The following is a 17,500-nucleotide window of genomic DNA, read 5'->3' on the forward strand; positions in this document are numbered from 1 at the left end:
GTCCATTATGGCACCGGATATATGGGTCTCATGCCTGGGAAAGAAACTACTATTTGAGATAGTGATATGAGAACCATGTAAAGCCGTAGGATTGAATGCCTGCTCTCCCAAGATAGGTGTATAAAAGTGAGAAGAAGAGAAGAAGGCTAAGGATAGATTTTGAAGACCAATATTTAAGAGATGAGAAGTGGGGGCGCCTGGGTGGCGCAGTCGGTTAAGCGTCCGACTTCAGCCAGGTCACGATCTCGCGGTCCGTGAGTTCGAGCCCCGCGTCAGGCTCTGGGCTGATGGCTCGGAGCCTGGAGCCTGTTTGCGATTCTGTGTCTCCCTCTCTCTCTGCCCCTCCCCCGTTCATGCTCTGTCTCTCTCTGTCCCAAAAGTAAATTAAAAAAAAAAGTTGAAGAGATGAGAAGCGGGAGAGAAGAATGAGAATGGGTGGCCCAACAGGATCAGGCAAAATCTAGCACGAGCGACATCACGGAAGTGAAGGGAAGAAAGAGTTTCAATGATGGCTCATGTTGTTGAGATCAGATAAGACATAATGCCATAAAACAAAGATTCAGCAAAGATTTTCTGAGCACCCACTCCGTGCCAGGCATTGTGCTAGCAACAGGGAACACAGTGGTTCATAAAATCGGAACGGTCTGTTCCACATGGAGCTTACTAGAGTTATAATTAGGTCCCTCCCGATCTTGGCAAAAGCTCTTTAATGGAAGTCAGTCTCATTGAGTTACTGGAAATGAATGGGAGGCAAGGAATAAAAGTCACTTAGATGCTGTGCTTTCAAGTAGGCTGACCGTCGAAAAGAGGAGGGAGACCGAGTGACAGGGTAGAACACAGAGTGAGGACTTCTCTTTCATTGAAAAATGCAAGACTGGGGCGCCTGGGTGGCGCAGTCGGTTAAGCGTCTGACTTCAGCCAGGTCACGATCGCGCGGTCCGTGAGTTCGAGCCCCGCGTCAGGCTCTGGGCTGATAGCTCGGAGCCTGGAGCCTGTTTCTGGTTCTGTGTCTCCCTCTCTCTGACCCTCCCCCGTTCATGCTCTGTCTCTCTCTGTCCCAAAAATAAATAAAAAACGTTGAAAAAAAAAATTAAAAAAGAAAAATGCAAGACTGAGTATGTTTCTATGTAGAGGAGGAAGAATTAGCAGAGGGAATCGACCTGAAGATACCTGAGACAACACCCTTTCACATGCTCTGCATTTTATCCAAACCCAAAGGTCAGACGCTCACACACTCAGGGAAGTCACTGATCCCACTTGACAAACGTGGGCAGCAGAGCCTGGTGGTGAAAAGCACTGAATATGGGGCGTCAGACTACCTGGGCTTGAACTCCAGAGCTACTACTTACTAGCTGTGTGCCCTTACCATCTCTGTGCCTCAGTTTCCTCTTCTGTGGGCAGGGATAAGAATAGTACCTACCTCAAAGACTGTTGTGAGGATTGTATTTGTATATTACTTAGAGGAGAGCACCAAGTCAGTGCTGGAAACAGACAATATACACTCACACCCACATATGTACATGCGATAGAAGGCATTGAGAAACACGATGAAATTTGGTAGCTGGGAGGAGGGTTAGAAAGAGGGTGAGTATCAGTAAAAACACCTTCCCTTTCCAAAGTCACTCAGGGCTCAGCTCAGACCCCATCCCCTTAAGTACTTTTGCCCAGAATCGCCCATTCTGTAGGAAGAGCCCATCATGTAGCATACTTGTGGGCTGGACCTCACACTTACTGGACATTCATTCATTCATGGACTCATTCATTTGGTCATCCCTTGTGGAGCTCCATCTCCTACCGAGGTATTACTTTGCAAATACGGGTAAGACACAAGCTTTCCTTCGAGAAGGCTGCTGGTCCATAAAGCCTTGGATTTTCTCTCCTGTCTGCAGTGCCTTGTAGAGTCATTCAACCACTTGGAAAAACGAGACAGCATTACTTCTTCTTTTTGTCTCTCACAACATCTAATACATACGAGGAGTTCTAAAGCTTCACAGAGTGAAGGAATGAGTCTATTCCCTTCAGTAGATACACAAATGAGTTGGAACCCACAGTGTCTCTCCCGGAAGATGAGCTAGCAAGAGAGAAAGGAACTGATATTTATTCATCACTTATTACATGCCAGGCACTGTTGACAGCTCACTTAGAGCCAGTCAATGAGAAAGCCTTTTCTATTGGTTTTGTTGAAAAGTGATGCCTAATGGCTTCACTTTTATGTTTTCAAATGTTTTCCATTTTGTGTGGTTTGCTTTCTAAGCCTGAAGTGTCTCACGTGACTGGAAACATTTTTCATGCTTCATGTGCAGTCAGTCACTTTTGAATTTTGCCAGTGTTTGGCTGGTGGGCCTTTTGTTAAGTAAATGCTTGTTATGTACTTTGTGTCTGGTTCTACAAGAGACAAGCATGCCCACCCCTTTGGCCCCATGTGTGCCTTTCTCTCCCTCTGCCCTCAACATTGTCTTTGTTCTGGGACAGGCTATCGAAGCCTGTTCCAGCAAGGTGCTCACTAATGAGGCCAGGGTCATCGGCAGGTATGTGAACACTCAGAACAAGATGGGAAACATTGGGTAGAAACTTTGTTTTGGTTCTCCTGGAGGAATTGGTATGTTTGATTTACTTCCAAGTTAGAAAAAAACAAATGGATCATGGATGATTTTTAAAGCATGACGGATAAAATATTTAAGGCAAGATGTTTATCTTCTGACACCTAGCCTTTCCTACTCTCAAATGATTGCTATAGGAAAAGTAGCCAAGTTGTTTATCTACTGCTAGCTCATCAGGTCTGTGGACTCCCTGTGTCCTCATACCCAACAGCAGAACAAATCTTAAGTTACAGATCCATTTCTGCCTTCTGGGAATACTGTCCTTGTCACTGGAAAGGGGAAAAGAGTGAGGGTCTTCTGTGCTTGTAGGATTTAGATGCAGGGTTTGGGGGGACCCTCCTGGACCCTGGCTGGACCTTGCTGGTCTGAGTAGAAGGGATTCTCCTGGCAGAACCATCTAGATGTTCTTGAGCAGGTTAGAAACAAGGTACTCATTGTTCTTCCTGCTCACAAGAATCTGAGAGCACAGGACAAGAAGACTCAATATTTTGGAAATGGAAGGAAGCTGAAGTCTGGCTCCTTCTGGCTCTGGGACCTTATGAATCACCCAAGAATTTAAAGTATTCTTTTTATTGAACGATGAGCCTTTAGATTTATCTGAATTTATAATATTAAATTTTACTTTGGTGGCATTCAAATATATTTGTAACCTGCCCAAATTAGAGCTAAATCTCTACTAATCTGATTTCTATTAACTGCAGATCAGCAGCACAGACCTTTCTCCTGGGCTCCATATGCCTCACAACTTTCTGGACATGTCGACAAGGGTGGTCTGCTTATGTGTCTAATTCAGAACCCATAAAACCCAACTCCTCATCTTCACTCTCAAAGCGCTCCTCTACTGGCGCCAATGGCACCACCATCCTCGGGACCCAAAGCTCAGCGCCATTTTGAATCCTCCTCCTTCCTTGCCCTCTTCACTTTGACCAGTTGCTAAGTGCACCAGATTTTGCCTCCATGATAATTCGCGCCTGCATCCCATCCCTTCCATCCCCACTGCCTTGTCCTGGCCCTGGCCCTCCTTACCTCACCACTGGTGTAGTCAAATGAGCCTGAACTTCAGTATTCAGGTTGACATCTGGCTCCAATAACTTTCTGCCCACGTGACCTTCGGCAAGCCTTGATTCCCCCTCTCTAAGTATAGGTGAAAAGATGAGAGGATTGACACAAAATTCCACGCACAGTGCCTCTGGCCCCTCATGGGACCCCAATCAGCATCAGCACTCTTTCTCCTTGCTGAAACATCCCCCGAGAAGCCCAAGTCCTTCCTTCCAGGGTTTCTCTTCTCCAATCTGGGTCCTGCACCACTGCCAGGTTAATTCTTCTAAAGCAAAACTCTCTCACCCCCCGTGCTCAAAGCTGTGAATGCCTCCCACGGACTGAGTAAAGGCCACACGTAAGGCCGAGCTTCAGGCTCTTCAGATCTGACCCTCATTGCTGGCACAATCTCTTTCCTGGCTTCCCTCTTTTGTGCGCTCTGTGTTGTGGCCATGGGAGGGGCTCACCCTTTCTGGAGGATGCTCTCTGCTCTCCTGGTCTCTGCTCACCCCACCGAGAGGGCGCCTGCCCCACCTCTGTGTCCAGATGCCCACCTGCAGCTCTGCTGTCAAACCTTCGGGAAGTTCTGCCAATCCTCAGCCGAAAGATACGCCGCTCTCCTTTTTACAACACGTAAATGATCAATTTACCTTGACTTGTGGCAAAACCCAAAATAAATAATAACACGTACATATAATTCACCCAACTTTTAGCACTCGTCAGGGATCATCTGTCATGGCTGAAAAACATGTATGTTAAACAGATGTCGTGAGTAAGTATACACATATAAAGTTACAGTTGCTTAGGGTATTTGTGGGCATGTGGAGACAGACAAAGCCAGGCACTAGCTTCCTTTATTGAAGCCTCCCTATTTCTATAGAGTAAATTATTTGAGGAATAAAAGCCATGCGCGAGTATTCCCTAGTGAAGTATTAATTTCCAAATGTTATAAGCTGACCAAACAGATCCTTCTATGTAAGAAGTGCACTGCAGACATTCAAAACCCCTCTGTGAAAACTGCCAACAACTTAAACCATCCCAATAATTGGCAAATAGTTAAATAAACTGTTGCATACTCACATTATGGGCTACTATGGAGCCATAAAAATGATGTTGCAAAAAGCAAGATATGAAACTGTACATTCTGTCTGCTCCCAGCTATGGAATAATGATTACGAACACTAATGATAAGAATAAGAAAAAAAAAAAGACCTAAAGAAAAGATACCTTCGAACGAGACATATTCTCCTGTGGGGATCAGAGAGCACCCCATTGCTGGTTCCCATAAAGCCTGCCTCCCACAGCCCCCGTGGGCTCCCTCCGCTCCCAAGTACAACTGGCATGTGGTCTGCATTGTTCTCCTCCCCTGGACGGTGAAGTGCGTGTATATGTGTGATGAATAAACAGCTGCCAGTCAAGGAAGGAAGGGAGAAAGGAAGAAATATCTATATATACACACATACACCGAAAGGTTAATGGGGGAAGAGGATTATGGGTAATTTTTATCTTCTTTATCCATTTCTGGGGTTTCCAAATTCTCACAATAAGCATGCGTTGCTTTTATAATCAAAGAGGAACATATTCAAAACCTGGTTTAAAAACAAACACTGCCAAAAACCATTGTCCTTGAGCTTGGATGAGGCATACAGGGATAGAGAAAGTTCAAACAGCTTGAGCATTCTCTAGGTGCTCAAAGGTTGTCGGTTTGTCGTGGAGGCATCTGGTTTCCACAGCCCGATCACAAAAAGGAGGTTTCCTCCTCATCAGTCAATACTGTGAGCAGCTGCATGCTAACTACCCTCAGGGGCTTTACTTTCAGGCAAGATGACCCGGAATGCCAGGGGAAAGGAACCAAAGTCTTGCAGAAGAGCAGAGTATTTTTTTCCCCTGTAACATCTCTGTCCTTGACTGCCAATGCATACTGGGAGACGTCTTAATTTTATTTATTTAGTTTTTCAAATTCTTAAGACTGTTACGCCATCTCAGCGCCTGGCAATCCTTCCGTAGGCCTCTTTCGAGAATCAGAACAGGGGCACCTGGGTGGCTCATTCGGTTAAGCATCCGACTTCGGCTCAGGTCATGATCTTGCAGTTTGTGAGTTCAAGCCCCACGCTGGGCTCTGTGCTGACAGCTCAGAGCCTGGAGCCTGTTTCAGATTCTGTCTCCCTCTCTCTCTGCCCCTCCCCCACTCATACTCTCTCCGTCACTCCCTCTCTCTTTCTCAAAAACAAAGATTAAAAAAAAATTAAAAAAAAAGAATCAGAACATACACAGCAACCTCTGAAAGCGCCAGGGTGACTCAAAACAACGACAAATTTATGGACACACGTCGTGATGGTGGCACATGCTGTGACATGAAGCCAGTCTTCTGTAGACCAGAAGAAATAAGCAATGCACACATATCCTGAAGAGTGTACCAGCTCAACATCCTGAGTGTCAGACAGAGGATGGGGGGCAGCAGAAAATGGCTTTGAATCTGACACCATGCCGGGCACGTAGAACGTGCTCAAGAAATATCCTTGGTTGACAGTTTTTTGTAACGCGGAAGATCGTAATGACGTGGTGGTGGAGGCTATCATCAGAGCTCCTTCGTGATGTTACAAAGCTGATCATTCTTCCAGAGAGCTAAAGAGCAAGGGTTCAGAAGTTACAGAAGTGCTTTTCAATTAAAACTAAAAGTTTTGCCTTGTGAGAACCAGCAGGGTCTGGAGTGATACCGCCCAGGACTGAGCAGTGGCTGTTGTTGGCCGTGTGACTTTGGTCAGCGCCAGAGCTCAGCCTCCCCAGCTGTAAAACGGAGTCAGTGACAGGGTCGCCTTCAGAAGGTAAGGTTAGAGAGGGCCATGAGTGACGCGCATCAGGTTCCCCAAAGTGGGGAGGTATTTGGGGAACTGGGCGCTGGAAGGGCTTGACTCTGGGTCCCACCGGGCTCCACATGGCTGGCAGGATGGTTTCTTTCCATTGGCTCCCCTCGATCTGTCCAAATCCTCATTAGCGAATGGCTTAGACAAAATAAAACCCCCCAAATTTCCAGAATATAAATGCATAAGTTAAGTGAGAGGCGTTTTTTGGTCAACAAACAGCATGAATTTTGTTGTCAACTAACTCCTGCTGGGTGCAAATCACTTAGGCCCGTGATTCCAAAGCAGACACATAAGAGATGATCCAGCTGCTTCTGCCCTCACCTGGATTCAAGCCCCGGGCACATTCAGGGCAGGTTATTGGACAATGTATATTGAACGAGGCTGATACGGAGCATCCAAACCTTGGTCAGATGTTACACCCTGTCCCCGCCCTCCCCCACCCGTCTCCTTAGGGTCTAACAGGGCACCTTCCTTCATAATAATGACAGCATTTATTTGGCCCTCAGCGTGTACTGAACGAAGCACTGTTCTAAGGACTTTGCATCTATTAACTTATTTAATTGCCATGACAACATTAAGCTTCAGAGGTGACTCAGAGGGACACTGTGCCCCACGGGGTCCCTTCTTACTGAAAATGACAGGCTGACTAAACCAGACCCTTTTGGGGGATTCAGGAAGGGAGGCACAGATAGAAAGAACAGGTCACTCAAACTCAGCTTGAAATCCAAGTAATGCTGAGCTCCTTCTTCTGTAGCCTTCAGCCTCGTAAGCTCTGGGCCCTGGGAAGCTGTGGCGGAAAAACGCGGCTTCCCTCCATACTTTGTTCCTCGCGTATGTCATTCCCTTGCATCTTTGGAGCAAAGACAGTCACCAAAGACAATCTGGGCCTGCCTCCTCCTGGCAACCCGAAAGAGACTCACCAGTAAAACCCACAAGAGCCAAGAGATGTTAGATTCCTTAAGTTCAGCAGCTTCGTCGAGCTATTTGTAAGAAGAATGTCAACCATTTAAAATTAAATTCAATTAGTGAGTCTGCATGGATTGTTTTCTTCAACGCTGAGCACTGTGCCTCCCACACCAGCTCCATAAACGCACTGAATGAATGGGTGAGCTGTCTGAGTTATACTTTTAAACTGAATACACCAAACATGATAATTTTGTGAACAACTCAAGTTATACACAATACATTTTTATATTCCAAAGCTAAGAGAATGACTTTGAATCAATAAATGGGGCTTTCAAAAAAGTTATTTTTGTATTTTTGTTTCCCCCTAAATGTTCTTTTTTGCTTTAAAAATCTCCTCATGGTGTCCCCCCCTTTTAAAATTGTGTTTTTAGGGGGCGCCTGGGTGGCGCAGTCGGTTAAGTGTCCGACTTCAGCCAGGTCACGATCTCGCGGTCCGTGAGTTCGAGCCCCGTGTCAGGCTCTGGGCTGATGGCTCGGAGCCTGGAGCCTGTTTCCGATTCTGTGTCTCCCTCTCTCTCCGCCCCTTCCCCGTTCATGCTCTGTCTCTCTCTGTCCCAAAAATTAAAAAAATAAATAAATAAAGTTGTGTTTTTATGGGGGAGGGGGACTGGGTGGCTTAGTTGGTTAAGCATCCAACTCTTTTTTTTGTTTGTTTAATTTTTTTAATTTTTTTTTGACGTTTATTTATTTTTGAGACAGAGAGAGACAGAGCATGAACGGGGGAGGGGCAGAGAGAGAGGGAGACACAGAATCGGAAACAGGCTCCAGGCTCTGAGCCATCAGCCCAGAGCCCGACGCGGGGCTCGAACTCACGGACCGCGAGATCGTGACCTGAGCTGAAGTCGGACGCTCAACCGACTGAGCCACCCAGGCGCCCCAAGCATCCAACTCTTGATCTCGACTCAGGTGGTGATCTCACAGTTTGTGAGATGGAGCCCCACGTCAAGCTCCAAGCTGACAATGCAGGGCCTGCTTGGGATTCTATCTCTCCCCTTCTTTCTCTGACCCTCCCCTGCTTCTGCCTCTCTCTCAAAATAAAGAACTAAACATTAAAAAAATTAATAAATAAAATTGTGTTTATACAATTTACCCTACTAGCCGTTTTTAAGTATGAAGTCTGATGGTACTCAGCACAAACACATTCACATTGTCCTACAAGCATCACCACCATCTGTAGAACATTTGCATCTTCCCCAGCTCAACTCTGCACCCATTAAACACTAACTCCCCATTCTCCCCTCCCTCCAGGCCCTGGCAACCACTTTCTACTTTCTGCCACGGTGAATTTGCTTATCTAGATATGTCAAGTGCCATCACGCAATATCTGTCCCTTTTGTGTCTGGCTTATTTTACCTAGCATAACATTTTCAAGATTCATCTATGTTGGAGCATGCATCAGGATTCCATGTCTTTTTTAAAAAAATGGGAAAATATTTACAACATAAACTTTACCATCTTAACCACTTTTTTTAAAAGTTTTTATTTATTTTGGGTGACCGTATGTGTGCAACAATAAGGGGAGGGGCACAGAGAGAGAATCCCCAGCAGGATCTGCACAGTCAATGCGGAGCCTGACGTGGGGCCCGAACCCACGAACCAAGAGATCATGACCCGAGGCGAAACCAAGAGTCGGATGCTTGACAGACTGAGCCACCCAGGCGCCCCATGTCAACCATTTTTAAGGATACGGTTCCATGGCCATGGTGGCTCACTCTGAAACATTTTTTCTTTAATGTTTATTATTTTTGAGAGAGAGAGGGAGAGAGAGACAGAGTGCGAGCGGGAAGGGGCAGAGAGGGAGGAGACACAGAATCGGAAGCAGGCTCCAGGCTCCAAGCTGTCAGCACAGAGCCCGATGTGAGGCTCAAACCCATGAGCCATGAGATCATGACCCGAGCCGAAGTCGGACGCCCAACTGACCGAGCCACCCAGGTGCCCCGGCTCACTTTTAATATGATAGTTGTAGCAACAGCCACAGTGGATTACAAGGTGCAGACCTAACTCTGCCAAGTTCCTTCAGAGCTAGCATCTAAACAGAGGTCAGGAGTCTGGATTGGGACCTGGCCCTGCTGAGGACTATTCAAGTCACCTCACCTCCTGAGCTATTTCTACGTCTCTGATGACGGGTCCCAGGCCCTAGTATGTAGTGGATTATTATTACATCCCACTCTCACTCCTGGCTTTTTTTTTTTTTTTTTTTTTAAGAAAATGCCCAAGGACACAGTCTCAAGGGAAGCAGTGAGGATAATAAAAAGACAGAGCTGGAGACCTGGCTCGTGAACGCATCTGTTTAGGGGCTTTGGCTGCATCTACATCAGCAGAGCAGCGGTATTTCTGGGCCGTCGGCCGCGGTGCGGAGAGGCGCGCGGCACAGACCCAGGCGCAGGGCTGAAGACCACGGAGGCCCGCCAAAGCAAAGGGCTTGGAACTGAAACGAAATGTATGTCCCTTTGTGCCCTGGGGAGAAATGAGGAGGTTTTCCAGAAAGGAGACGATGAGGATGTCCAGCCAAGAAGGAAGCAGTGGAACAAGGTGCACACGACAGGTGAGCGTGGAGGAGGGGCGTGGCCCACATCCTCCCGGCTGCTGGGCCCAGGACAGGAGCAAGGACAAAGGGGGTTCCAAGGCACAGGAGTCCCCAGGGCTCAGAAGAGGTGAGAGGCCACAACTCAAACCCCAAGTGAGAACGGATGAATCTGAAAGGACTCAAGCGCTCAGATCCCACATTGCGTTAATTAACAGAACAGTGATTTGCCAATGAACGCCCAGCAGGGGCGATCATCTGCCTGATAGAGAGGCCCTGCTTTCCTGATGGAATCTCAAGTGCATGAGCCATGAAATTACTTCTAAAGAAAAAAAAGAAAAAGACGGAGACAGCCAAAGAGGACAAGCACTTCCGTTTGTGTACTAGAGACTTGTTCTCCTTGAAGGAAACGGGCTAGTCACAGAGACCAGGGGTGAAACGGTAATATCCAACCTATCCTCTCTCCTAGGAGCACAGAAAATGCTAGCTAAAGTAAATTAATACAAATACCAAACCTGTTAGGACCCTTCCAGTGTGCCCAGATGTATTTAGCCCACACTATCCCATATAATCCTTACAACAACCGGCTCTCACCCTCATTTCCCAGAAGAGGAAACAGCAACGCAGGTTAAAGTAACTTGCCCGAGGTCACACAGAGAAACAAGATCACAACAAACATTGCGTCTTCCCGAGACACTCAAAAACTGTCTTCCAATGTTAAAATGTGGCCTAAAACGGGGGAGCGAAGGTCCCACATAAAATGGAGCTCAGAAAAGTTTGTCTCCCCTTCCTCTTGCCAGATGCCTGCAGTAGTTTGGGTCCATGTCCCTCACAGGTTCTGTCACTGCTTGTGGCAGTGCTACGTGGTGGCCAGATTCCAATCTGAGAGTCTGCATCTTTTTCCAACACACGCTTGATCTTGCCATGGCTCAGCATAAAATTCTTCGGTGGCTCCCGGTTGCCCTTGGAATGAAATCCCAGAGTTTCCGTGTGCCATGCTTGGCCTTCTGTGAGCTGGCTCCTGGGAGACTCTCCAGCCTGTCTCTATTTCCCTCAGCCCACTCTATCTCCTGCCCAGGAATCCGTCTCTCAGGCCCGCCATACGCATCAGTGGGGAATCCCTCACCTTGTCCTGGACTCTCTCCCCCCTCCTGCTCTCCTACCCCTGGGCCTTTTCACCTGCTGCCCCTTGGGCATAGAATTGCATCCCCCTTCTGCCTGGATATCACCAATAGAGCCCACCCACGGCCACCTCCTCTGCAAAGCCTCCTGTGCCCAGCCACACTGAGTGGGCTTCTTGTCTTTGCTTCCTGCGCCTCCCATACTTACCTTGGCTATAGTCCTTCCCAAGCTGCACTGCAATGGTCCCTTTCCTCCCAGTCTCTTCTCCCCTCCCTGATAAGACTCATTCATCTACCTACTCACTCGGTAAGCTCCATCCAGGGCAGGAACCACAACCAGCTCTGTGTCTCCTGCCTCGCATCCTGTGGCTCTCTAAGTGTGGTCCCTGACAGCAGCCAGAACAAGTCAAGAACTTGATAAAAATGCAAATTCTTGGGCCCGGCCCCAGGCCTCCTGGGTGGAGCTCAGCAGTCTCTGTTATAACAAGCCATCCAGCTAGAGAACCACTGCTCTGATATGATGCTTGGCACGGTGTATTCTATAAACGTGGAATGAATGAATACACAGCTATCACTAGAAACCAGCTACCCCTCAGCCTCTGGAGACCTCGTATTTGCTCATCCTCCCCTAGGGAGGTGATCAGACATTTTTTCTCAGCTTCTTGGTCTTGCCCAGACATTCTGGCCTCACCATATTTCCACCCTGCTCTAGCCCTGGTGGTTTCGGCTAGCTAGGTGACTGTGAAACAAAACAAATCAATAGGCTTGGGGCATGTGGCCTTTTGGAAACATAAGGACCCTCAGAGTCAGAAAACGAAAGACAAGGCCCAGGTGGCTCTTCCTAGTAATACACATGCCCCCCCCCCCCCCCGCCCCGTCCTCCAATCCTCTTCTGAAAAGGTAGCCTCCTAATCACAGGGCTGCAGGAGCACCAAGTAAGAGAATCTACATGAAATGTGCGTCCTCAGCTTCAAAGTATCCTATGAATATTCATTCCTACTGACAAAATGAGATCTGCTGGGCTATGCGAATACCAGCGTTTTTTGTCCTAACGTTCCATGATTCTGCGAAATCTAGCCAAACTATTTCAACAAACACTTGAAAAAGAAAAAAAAAGATGTCTCCTCAGAGACAGTGGTGAGCCATGGTGCAGCTTGGGGCACTGGATTGGGTTCTAACCAGCTCTGATGCTTCTGGTCACGTGACATGGAAAATTTACTCTCCTTCCCAGTACCCCAGTTTCCTCTTCTGTGAAGTGGATCCGTACTACCACTCACTTCCCAAGGTCGTTTAAAGGTATGTGAGATATTCTAAGCGTATCGTAAGCATTCAATAAATGTTGAGGACGCCTGCTACTAATGCCTGCCTGCTGCTGTTAATGGTGTTATTTTCATTCCTAAGGGGAATACACAAAATGAGAGAAGACCTGGTAGTAAATACTCTACAAAGAATAATTTTGGTGGGGCGCCTGGGTGGCTCAGTCAGTTAAGTGCCTGACTCTTGATTTCGGCTCAGGTTGTGATCTCACAGTTCCTAAGATCGGGCCCTGTGTCGGGCTCTGTGCTGACAGCACAAAGCCTGTTTGGGATTCTTTCTCTCCCTCTCTCTCTGCCCCACCCCCCTGCACTCATGCTCGCGCATCTCTCTCTCTCTCAAAATAAATAGCCATGTTAAAGAAAAGAATCATCTTAGTTAACGTAATTATGTGACACTGGACTGTATATTTTGCTGTGTTCCAGACTATGCGTACCGTTTCTTTGGTTTTTGTTTGTTTTGGTCTTATTTGGTGGGTTCAAACATCAAGCAGGGCAGCCTTTCCAATCCTCTCAAGTTAAGCATTTCAGGGATCCTCGTGACAAAGAAGTTCACCCATCGGTGCTGAACAGCACAGAAGTACCCAACAGCTTAGAGCAGAGGCAGGCAAACTTCTTCAAAGGGCCAGACAGTATATATTTTAAGCTTTGCAGGCCATAGTTTTTGTTTCTACTGTCACTCAACTCTGCCATTGTAGCTCGAAGGCACACTAGACAAGGCGTAAACCAATAGGTGTGCCTGGGAGAACCAAGGAACTGGGGTGACAGAATCACGGTCCCTCCTTTTCCCTGCCTCATTCAACACACTTCGTTTTCTTTCTTAATTCATTATAGAGAAACTGGCTATCAACTCTATTAGTTCATACAGCCCAGGGGTGTGAATTCTAGAAATGTATAAATGGTAGCAAAATCCCACTTTAACTTCAGAATTCAAGTCATGTGGCGTTCACTGTAAGATTCTAATCTTCACAAATGACATTTGAAGGAAGGTCCAGCATTATAAAACCCAACAGTTTTCACATCTGCCCTCACAAACTGCTCCTCTCTTGTTCTCACTAGAAAACGATGCATTTTGTTAAGTGAAAATTTCAAGCATACTACTATGTACACTTCAACTAATCTGTTTTTCCAGGAGTTAGTCAATGTTATGGAAACATGGAAACACAGTCCTTTTGACTCAGTATATTTGTAAGGTAATTACGTAAGAATATCAGTGCAATCATCAATAATCTTAGTAGGCTTAGACATAGATCTCTAAGTGGTGGGGGATGAATTAGTGTTTGTTTAATTCTGTTACAAGTCCTTAGGATTCATGAGTGGGGTATGTTTCCATTTTTACATCCAACTCTGATGCAATCTAGGACAGAGGATCAGGGGCTTGGTCAAGTACAAGATCAAGATAGAAGGCAGGGAATAGGGTAATGGATGGAGAGAGGCAGGAACCTCCTGACAGCTTAGGGCAGGAGCGTCACAGGGCACAAGATGGAGAAGAGGTCAGAAAGCAGAAAGATGGAAACCAGAGCCAGGGACCTTGCTGAGAAAGGACAGAGCAGAAATAACCCTTACAAATTGCCAGGGAGCTAGACAAATCAGATTTCAGAGGGTACCACTCAGGGCTTCTGACACTCTGGTAACGTAACATTTAACATACAATGTGCAGGGAACAGATGTGAGCTGGAAAATGACAGGGTGGAGAGAGGTGGGTGGCAATTTTATCTGCCATTTGAACCCAAACAGCCCAGTTTTAGGAAAACAGATAAAAAACAATAAATAATGCAGCACACCTCCTCTGTTCCCTGGTGGCAATGGGCTTCCATTTTAATGAGGACTGAATGCAACATAGACATTTGACGTCCTGACACATCCATTAAAATGGAAATCTATCTGTACAGCCTGTCACAGCTGCTTCATGACACCAGGAAGCCCAATCCCCTCTCCAAAGAGACCCAGGGGTATCCATGCAGTGACAGAAGGAGCCCTTAGGTGAGTGGCTCCTCCTTTAGGCTAGACCCCAGGCCCGAGGAGGGTAGAGCCTGAAAGGTCTCCAGTGGTTGCCCTTGCCTCTGGGCAGGGGGAGGAACCACTCCTGGTGAAGGAGTCTGGTTTCTCCAGAGTCTGAGTTTTAATGTGTGGGTCAGGGGGAACGGGGGGATAAGAATATAATTAACCTTCACACTTGCATTAAAGAACCTTTATAGAATTGAGTTCATTTGATTCTCAGCCTGCAAGATAGACAGGGAGTGTGTTTTTCTCATTCTATGTTTGGGGAAATGGGCTCCACGGTCAAGGTCAGGTACGGTCAAGGTAAGGTATATAGATTGATCATGACCTTGTCTCTGGACTTGGGGCAGGGCCTTCAGAGTGGTGAGGTTCCTCCTCTGAACCAGGAACGTGTGTTCTGTGGAACTGCCCTGGCTTGGCCTAGCCTGGACACAGGTGTCTGGCTGCCCGTGGGGATGAAGCAAGCCGCCCAAAGTCCCCGTTGCTCTCACGGGACCGGTTAGAGGAGCTGCAATTCCCATGTCCAAGTTCCCACCACAGGGTTAGGATCTGAGGTCTCCAGATGCGACTGCCCACAAGTGTCCCGGTGGGACCAGGGAGCGTCACGGAAACAAGTTTATTTCCATTACAAGGAATTACCAGGAGGCAGCTGTCTGGGCAGGACACACAGTCTGTGCTGCCCAGGGAGGCAGGGTTGGAAAGCCCGAAGCAGAAGCACCATGCTCCCCTATGCTGCAGGGGAGGCCACAGAGGGGAACTTTGCTCCTGGGCCTTGCCCTAGGGGTTCCGGGTGCTGACCAGAGGGGTGGTTCAGAGTACTGGACACAGCACTGGACCAGGCACAGGAGACCTAGGTTCTAGACCCAGCTGTGTTGCTAAGCTGCCATCTGACCTGGGAAAAGACAGGCACCCCAACTTCCTTATATGTAAAATGGGTGTAGTGGGTTCAACTGTGTCCAAGCTCCAACCTGTGGTACCTGGGAATCTGACCTTATTCTGAAATAGGGTCTTTGCAGATGCAATTAAGGATCTCAAGAGATCATCCTGGATTTAGAGTTGGCCCTAAGTCCATTGACCGGTGTCTTTAGAAGACAAAGGACAGGAAGATGGACATACAGAGCCAGAGGAAAGGTCATGTGCAGAGACAGGTAGAGACCTGAGTAATGCAGCCCCCACCCAAGGACTGCCCAAAGCCACCAGAAGCTGCTAGAGGCAAGGAAGGAGCCTCCCCTGGAGCCTCGAAGGGAGCAAGCACGGCCTTGCCCACAACTTGATTTTGGACTTCTGGCCTCCAGAAGTATGAGACAATAAATCCCTGTGGTTTTAAGTCCCCCAGTCTGTGGTAGATTGTTACAACAGCTTTGAGAAACCAGTGCAGTGAACAGAACACCTTCTTATCTCCTAGGGTGGCCACGAGCTCCAATGACATACCGCAGCTAGAAAGGACGAACTAGGGGAGGGGCTGCATTTTCTAGGGAGAAGTTTTGGTCCTCCTTCTCGAGAAACTCATGACCTCCTCTTCCTCAAGGATTAGGGGACTGGGCTGTCAGGGCGGAGGACGTTCTACGGAAGGCTGTCTCTGCTCTAGGCATGGAACAAGGTCTCAGGTGTAGATATTCTCACTCAGCCTTTCACGACTCCATGAGATAGGTCCCATGATCATTCCCATTTCACAAAGGAGAAAACAGACACAGAGAGTGAGCAGCTGGCCCAAGATCACAGTCAGCAAGTGACCGAGGCAGGATTCCAATGACAACAACATGGGCTCTTCCCTATCACAGGAGGGTGAATAATAACCAGGCCCCTCTCTGTAGGGCTGTGCCCCTCCCAATGGGTGGATGGAAGCTCTGACATCTTTCTCAATTCTGCTACGAGCACCTACACTGTGCCCAGCACTGGAAAAGGCCCTTGACACGTTAATGGACTAAATCACAAAAAAGCCCTGTTGTGCCCATCTGCAGGCAAGAACACTGAGGTTCAGGGAAGGCAAAGTCAATTTCCAGGATCACACAGCATGGAAGTCCAGCCAGGTCCCTAGGACAGCAAACTCCTGCTATTTCTGCCCTAACCCACAGCCGGCCCAGCCAGAGTCACTGTTCCACGGGCCGCTCTGGGGAGCCCGAGGAAGGCCAGGAATGGAGCACCTTTCTCACTGCCTCTTGCTTTGGCCTTGAACGCTCACACAGGTTTGTCTCCATGAACATCCAGGAAGGCATAAAACAGCAAGTGAGTAGTGAATCCCCAGTGAGCTCCCACTCCTGGCTCGCTTTGCGTGAATGTTTTCTGTTCACAAAGGGCAGGAGAGGCCCAAGAGACCTCAGCTCTGAGAAAGGATTCCTTTGCAGCCTGTCCCCCAATGGCTGGGGTGTGGCCACGTGCGTGGATGTCTTCTCCCCCTCATCGCTGTTTTCCCAGACCATTATCTAAGTTTGAGGCCAGCCATGCTTTTCATTCATCAGGCAACAAACGTGCAGTGAGAGCATGTTTTGTCCTAAGCCCAGGGAGAGACCCTGTGGAGGTGCACAGGGAATGAGGGGCTGCTGCTGACTCCAAGGTGCCCCCGTGTGCAAGGTGGCACACACACGTCCTCATCCACACGTACAGTCAACTGTGTCAGCAGCCGTGCTTGAGTGTCAGGGGAGGTAATGATCTGGGGAAGACTGACAGGGGCTTCTGGAGGAAGGAAAATGCAGGTGTTTGGGGGAAAGAACATGGTTCCCCTCAGCAGAAGGCAAGAATGTGTGAGGGCTGGAGGGAGGAGACCCGATGATCTTGCAGCAGAAACATGATCGAGGTTCCACAGTGAGTCCACCGCCAGTTGGAAGGGTTTGCGCATGTGTTCCTTTCCTGGCTCTCTTCTTTCCTTACCCCAGCTAAGGCCCCTCACCGCCTTTCCCCAGCACCGCACACACCAGCAGTGAACGTGCCATCAGTGGACTTGGGTTCAGGTTGGGACCTTACCCTGATTGGCTTCCTCGCTGTGTGACCTTGTGCAATCCTCCCTTTGGGCCTGCCCCCTCATCTGCAGAGGGGGGTGAGGACTGGGTTGGGGTCCCTCTAGTTCTAAGCTCTG

The 17,500-nt window shown here is 48.1% G+C and overlaps 1 protein-coding gene across 1 annotated transcript in view; it reads right to left on the bottom strand.

Moving 5' to 3' along the window:
- The window catches only part of TMEM178B (transmembrane protein 178B), a 379,754-nt gene that overhangs the window by 52,465 nt on the left and 309,789 nt on the right, over positions 1 to 17,500 (bottom strand). The window lies entirely within an intron of this gene.

Source organism: Neofelis nebulosa, chromosome 4 (assembly GCF_028018385.1).
Source record: "Neofelis nebulosa isolate mNeoNeb1 chromosome 4, mNeoNeb1.pri, whole genome shotgun sequence".
NCBI classification, from domain to species: domain Eukaryota; kingdom Metazoa; phylum Chordata; class Mammalia; order Carnivora; family Felidae; genus Neofelis; species Neofelis nebulosa.